The sequence below is a fragment of the Neophocaena asiaeorientalis genome, unplaced genomic scaffold (genome assembly GCF_003031525.2).
Source record: "Neophocaena asiaeorientalis asiaeorientalis breed wild unplaced genomic scaffold, Neophocaena_asiaeorientalis_V1.1 scaffold548, whole genome shotgun sequence".
Classification (NCBI taxonomy): Eukaryota; Metazoa; Chordata; class Mammalia; order Artiodactyla; family Phocoenidae; genus Neophocaena; species Neophocaena asiaeorientalis.
Window position 1 is genome coordinate 986839 of NW_020172009.1, and position 6000 is coordinate 992838.

Consider the following 6000-nt stretch of genomic DNA (forward strand, 5'->3'; position numbering starts at 1 on the left):
CTCTCCTCATCATCTCAGGGCACTGGTCCCTTCTCATGTGCTTTCTGAATGAATTTCCTGGCTGGCCCGATGGTGTTTACAATTGTGTGTCAGGCTTAACAGGAAGTTTGTTCAGGAGACACAGCTGGAGTTCAGGGCTGAGAGGCCTTTAGCCATACAGGCCATCAGTCCTGTGAACACCATCTGTGCCTGAGGACTTGTCCGTGGACCAGTGCATTTTCTCGTGGTCTTTCTGGTTCTGACGTTTTCTTATTCTGAGGTCCTTCTCATATCTTAAGACCAGATTCTTACATCACCAAGGTGATTTCCTTTTAATAATCCTTTGTCGCATCGTGAGTTTGTGTGTTTGCGTGCGTGTTCATTGCCCAATTTATTTATTATCCAATCCATTTTAGAGAAGGAAAAGGCATGAGTGAGTGTGTGTTTATGGCATGACTCCGAGAGCTTACGATCAGATGGGTAATTTGTTGATGAGGAAAGGGGGGGGAGCAAAAGTATCGTGAAGATTTGTCTCTGACCTGCATTCTATTTACTTTTCTGTTGCAAATTGCAAATCTCAATGCACAAAAGTGGCTTGAATTTCTTCTGCGTCCCTCCTGGGAGGTGGATTTCCAGTCTCTGCTTGCACGCCTCCACTGACAGGGACCCTCACTACCACTGAGGCAGCTGGTGCACATTTGACAGATCTATCAGAAGGTTCCGAATTACATTAAAACAGAATTTGTGCATGCACCTTAAAAATATATTTATCTATTTACTGCAGTTCTTCTCTTGGAGCCATATAGAATAAATCAAATCTAATGTTTCCCAAATGGGGTCTCTGGGTACCTAGGGAGTTCATGAAATAGTAATGAGGACTCAGAATCCATTTTAAACATTTCAGAGACTAACAAATTACATATTTATTTCTGACAAGGCTCTATGGGCTAACAAAAAAGCATTACACCTTTTCTTTTGTTTTTTCTTAGGTTAACTCAGCGTGGTGACATTGCTTATCCCATGATGTTCAGTATTTCTGGCAGTTATGTATGCCTTTGGTTGATAAAGATGGGGAAAACAAGTTAATGGTGAATGGGGTTTGGTAAACAAAATTTAAAAAACATAGTCTTATAGGGGAGGAAAAAACCAAACAGAGTCACTGATAAAAGTATAGAAACCTTTGGTCTTTTTCTCAGGCCCCTCTGCAGGTCTCTGAGAATAGTGATCAGACATCATGTTTTCTCATCATACAAAGCATTTCCTGGGGAAACGGACATATTTATAAATGGGATCTGTCAGTAATTGTGTCCAGATCGGGATAAATCTCCAGGGAGTGAAGTTGTTCATTGAGGGCCTCAATTCTTTTAGATCTTTGAGCCTGAATATAATTCTTGTAATAATTGAAATATACTGCAATAGCTGTAACCAAAACTATTCTATCATGAAGGAGATTGGGAGGCGATAATCCTTGACTGGCACAGGTAAAAATGATTTTAGGGACAGTGATTTGTCAATTCTCTTTATGTTAGAGCTGAGGAAACTGAGGCCAGAAAGGTCATGAAACCCTCTCAAGGGCATGCCACTAGCTAAATTCTGGATCCTAGGTCTTGTGCCCTTGGTGCCAAGGCCGCTTTGCCTAAAGCAGCAGAAAACCTGCAGAATAGCATCAAGATGGCCAGGCAGGAGACAGTGCCATCCATCTTCAAAATCATTCTGACTTCTGCCAGCTGATGAAGGAAATAAAGTTAATGACGCCCACATAAATGTGATGCTGTCGCAGGCCGTGCTCGCTGTCTGGAGGGGAGCTCTGTCTGAAGGAGGAAAAAGGTCTTTAATGTCGCTTTAAAGGGAGCAGTGTCTCCCCTTTCTGCAAGGACACGGACTGTGGCATCTGTTACCTCTGTCTCCCCTGCAGAGTGCCTAGTTTCGGACTGGACACGTAAACACATAATAAATAAATGCGTGATGTAGAAATGAAGGCAGTGTCAGCACTGATGTAAATTCAGCCTGAGCCTTCATGGGTATGGGCCTCTGTCTTTCATGAAGACCTTATCTGAGACTGGGGGGAACTTAGGGGTTTTGGAGTCAGTTACTTGAGTTGATTGGTAAGAAACCTGAGTCCCCATGAAGGAAAGAGATTCGCCAAAGCTGTGCTGCAGGGTAAGAGCAGAGCTGACTCTACCAGGAAGACTCTCAAGTCGTAGCCTAACTGCTCTTTCCACGGCACTGCTTGGTCGCAACCTCTTTCATCAAGTGGTCTCAAAAATAAATTCCCTACATTTCCCCTGATAGTTCATTACCAGTTTTGCAAATATGCAGAAGTTATGTGCTGATTCATAACTCCATTTACCAGCCTAAGGTTCTTGTCCAAGATGTCCCTCGGGAACAAAAACACGCCATTTTCTTTTCTCTGTCTCAAGTTTCCTAAGCCCCCCAAAGAGGGCAGACTGACATTTTGATTGGCCCTAATGCGAACTTGCCCAAGGGGCATCTTTCCTTAGGGAAAAGTCCTTGGCCCACCCCAGAAGCTCCTAGGCTCTTTCTGCAGTGCCCAAAATGCAGCGGGTAAGATTTGGGGAAGAATACGGGTATGCTACCAGGAGGAAAAGATCCAGGCGGTCACGTGCTTCTCTTGGCAAGCTTGGAGAATGGGAAGCCGGAAGGGTCACCTCAGAAGAAAGCTCATTTACCTTTCAACTGGGTGGTTTTTCAGGACTGAGGTATGAAGCAATCTACTTGCCATGCTCCTTTTGACCCTAGAGTGGGTAGAGACATCTTTCCTTCAAGGTTCTGATGACCTTTCTTAGCAAGTGAGTACCATATTCAGTACAAAACCCTGTTCAAGGAAACATCTACTGGGTTGGCAGATGGAAATGACACATAAAGAAAAGCACATAAAGATCGTCTTTTGGGAAAACCACCCATGGGTTAGACTTGGTTTATCTCCTCTGCCTTTATTCGCTTCTCAAGCACAAGCTAGGTCTCTGTTTGCTTCACTCTGGTGCTTTGTGTGTTCCACGGGGGCATTTTCTCAAGGAAACTAGACTTTCCTCCTCATTACAATTGGTTCATCAGAGCCCCGGGTTAAATATTTGGTCATTCTATACCAGTGGTTCCCAACTGTGGGCAATTTTTTGCCCCACCAATCCCATCCCAGATTTCTGGCAGCGTTTGGAGACATTTTTGACTGTCATGACTGAGGGGGGCGGTTATGGGTGCTGAGGATTCTGATAAACATCTTCTAATGCACAGTTCAGCCTTCATAACACAGAATTTTCCAAAATGTTCAAAATGTCAGTAGTGCCAAGATTGAGAAACATGGTTATATACCATGGGTCTATCTGAGTTACTCAGAAGGTGAGAAAAATTGAGGGTCACCCTGAACCCTTCCCAGTCATAAGCCAGTGTAAAGGCTCTGGGAATGAAATCAAGTGTCCTTTGACTTGAAAGGAGGTTTGAAAGGAATATGCTTCCATAAGAAACCATATCTTTGCCTATTATTTTTTAACCGGTCTGGATATAAAGCCCCATCCCCAATTGAAAACAAAGAGACAAAATTTAGTTTATTGAATACTTGAATATCACTCATAGAATTTTAGAACCACAGGCTTTTAAAATATCAGAGCAAGAAGTTCAGCCTCATTTTACTTATGGGGACACAGCTGGTGAGCACTGCAATGCTGTTTGTCCCCCAGTACCCTCTTTCTCTCTCCCCCTCAGGGCTTCCTAAGGCCTCAGTTCATTCTCTTTGTTGGCACTGTGTGAGATTTCTCCCTTACTCACTTCAGTTGTTGTTTTGTTTGTTTTGCTGTCATGATTGCCATTTTGCTGGTTATGTGCTGATGCACCAGCACTTCTGTTATCGAGAGCCTTTCCCTTTCTAGCCCCCAGATTTCCCCAACAAGGTGAGCAGCTGGCATCATTTAATCTAAGGAGTACCTGGGTGCCTGAGATGATTGGATTGGCTCGTTCCAACGCGGTGCCTGTCCCTTGGGGGAGAAGGGTTTATTCACATGGAACCTGCTAGGGAGCCAGTCTCCATTTACCCCTACACACATTCTATTGAGCCCCCAGATTTTAATGCTTCTGTATTTTCACCTAAACTTAAGAAAATGAGAGAGTTAGTAATGAAAATGCCAATTAGACAAAGAATACCTTCCCTCTTTGTGACCTTTTTTTTCTCGTCTCTCTGAAAAATTGCTGAGGGTATTTCGCTAGTTCAATTCTTTTTATTATTGTTATGTTTCATGTTCTAAAACAACATTTATTCCCCAAATGATGTAGCCATTTCTATATTTTGAAAATGCAACAGTACCATCCCCTTTCCAGCTCTCCATAGTCATGACTCTTCTTATAAACACATGGCATTATATCCCATATCCATTGTAGCTCATGTCTGCCTTGATATACGTAGGGGAAGGAGATGTGGAGTGATACTTCCTGATAGGCCACCACCAGTAACTTAAAGAATTAACACGGTAAATTCATAACCTTATCAAAATGACTACGATGCAAACCTTTTAGACTGTCTCCCTATTGCAAAAGACAACGTCTGGGAGAAGAAAATCAAGCATTACATACTGTTCATCAAGAAAAAAGGAGTTGGGGGGGGAGGATGTGCTTGGTCCTATTAATTTGCTCTTTAATCTCTCTGGTTCAGTTCTGTCTCAGAAAGCCAAACAGAGCATCAATTTGCATACAAATGTTACTAAGTATCCCACCTCCACAGCATTTTACAGTTCTATGTATGTAGAGGAGAAATGATTTGATATTGTTAAGAGGATACTTCCTGCCCTCTTGCCAATAGTGTAGCTATATTTCACAAGGCCCTGGATTGTTGCACTTTTTTCCGTTCTATCTGACTCCTTGGCTATTTGTATTCTGAGTAGTGGGCAGGACTATGACCTATCAAAGAATTATTTGAACTGGAGATTAGAAGCTTTAGCATTGGGTATCTCAGAGAAGGAGAGAGGTCTTGTCTTCATCTCAAGAGAAAGACATGAAGAGAGGTTCACATATAGACCCTTACGACCTGGAGAGAGTTGTCATTCATTTAATTAATCCAACCACTGGATTAGTCAAACCAACAATTCATATGCAGAGTTCTCTATAATGTAAAAAAGAAAACAACAACAAGAATTGTTTGCTGGTTTATGATGGGAGAGACTAACATTTGTTGGTTACTTATTTTTAAAAACAACCTAGAGTGGGTTTTTCAAATGACTGTTAATCCAATGCCATGGTAAAACATGAGAGTCAGACATCTAAAATGAAGAAGATTAATGATCCCTGCAGGTCATAGAAGAAGACTAATTTTTTTTCAATTCATATAAATGGAATTTATCATAACAATCTCTGAAGATGGCATGATTCGCCCACTTACAAAAAGACTGTATATTTCAATGCTTCCTGAAGAGGTGATTTTTCACTTGTGCTGTCATAAGAATGCTAAGCCTATAGGCAGAAAATTTTAACCTGGGAGACCATGGGTGGGGGAACTCAGCTACTGAGTTGCAGATAGACATAAATTAAAAAAACAAAGCAAACGAGACTTGTCCATCAGTTCAGGATCTGCAGCTAGCAAGTAGAGTTTGGAAAGGTGAATGGGGGAGAGGAGGGAGTCAAAGTTTCAAAAGAGAAATGTTTCCCGGAATCTGTTCCCGAGTAGATCCACTCTGCCCGCAAGTTCAGGGCTTTCCAGCCTGAGGTCATAACGCTGTTGTTTCCAAGCACTGAGCCTCAGCAACACTCCCACCCCCACCCCGCAGCGAAAGAAAACAACAAAAAAGGAGAGAAAATGATTTTTCTGTGTCCAGCGAGTTCGAGTGCAACCTTCCCCGTCACCGCTAGTTGTCACTTGGCTCCCAGACGGGAGAGCTGAGGTTTTCGGCACTGCGGTTAGAGAGAATGCAGTCCTAATTAAACTGAGTAACTCCTAAAGCTTCCCCTTAAAGTCCTCAGCCGAGCGAGAGCCGATATGCAGGGGGGTTGGGGGCCAGTGATGGGGCGGGGGTGCAGCAG

The 6000-nt window shown here is 42.8% G+C and overlaps 1 protein-coding gene across 1 annotated transcript in view; it reads right to left on the bottom strand.

Annotated features, from left to right (window-relative positions):
- The window catches only part of GLRA1 (glycine receptor alpha 1), an 80419-nt gene that overhangs the window by 73947 nt on the left and 472 nt on the right, over positions 1–6000 (bottom strand). The gene's annotated exons all lie outside the window — the stretch shown is intronic.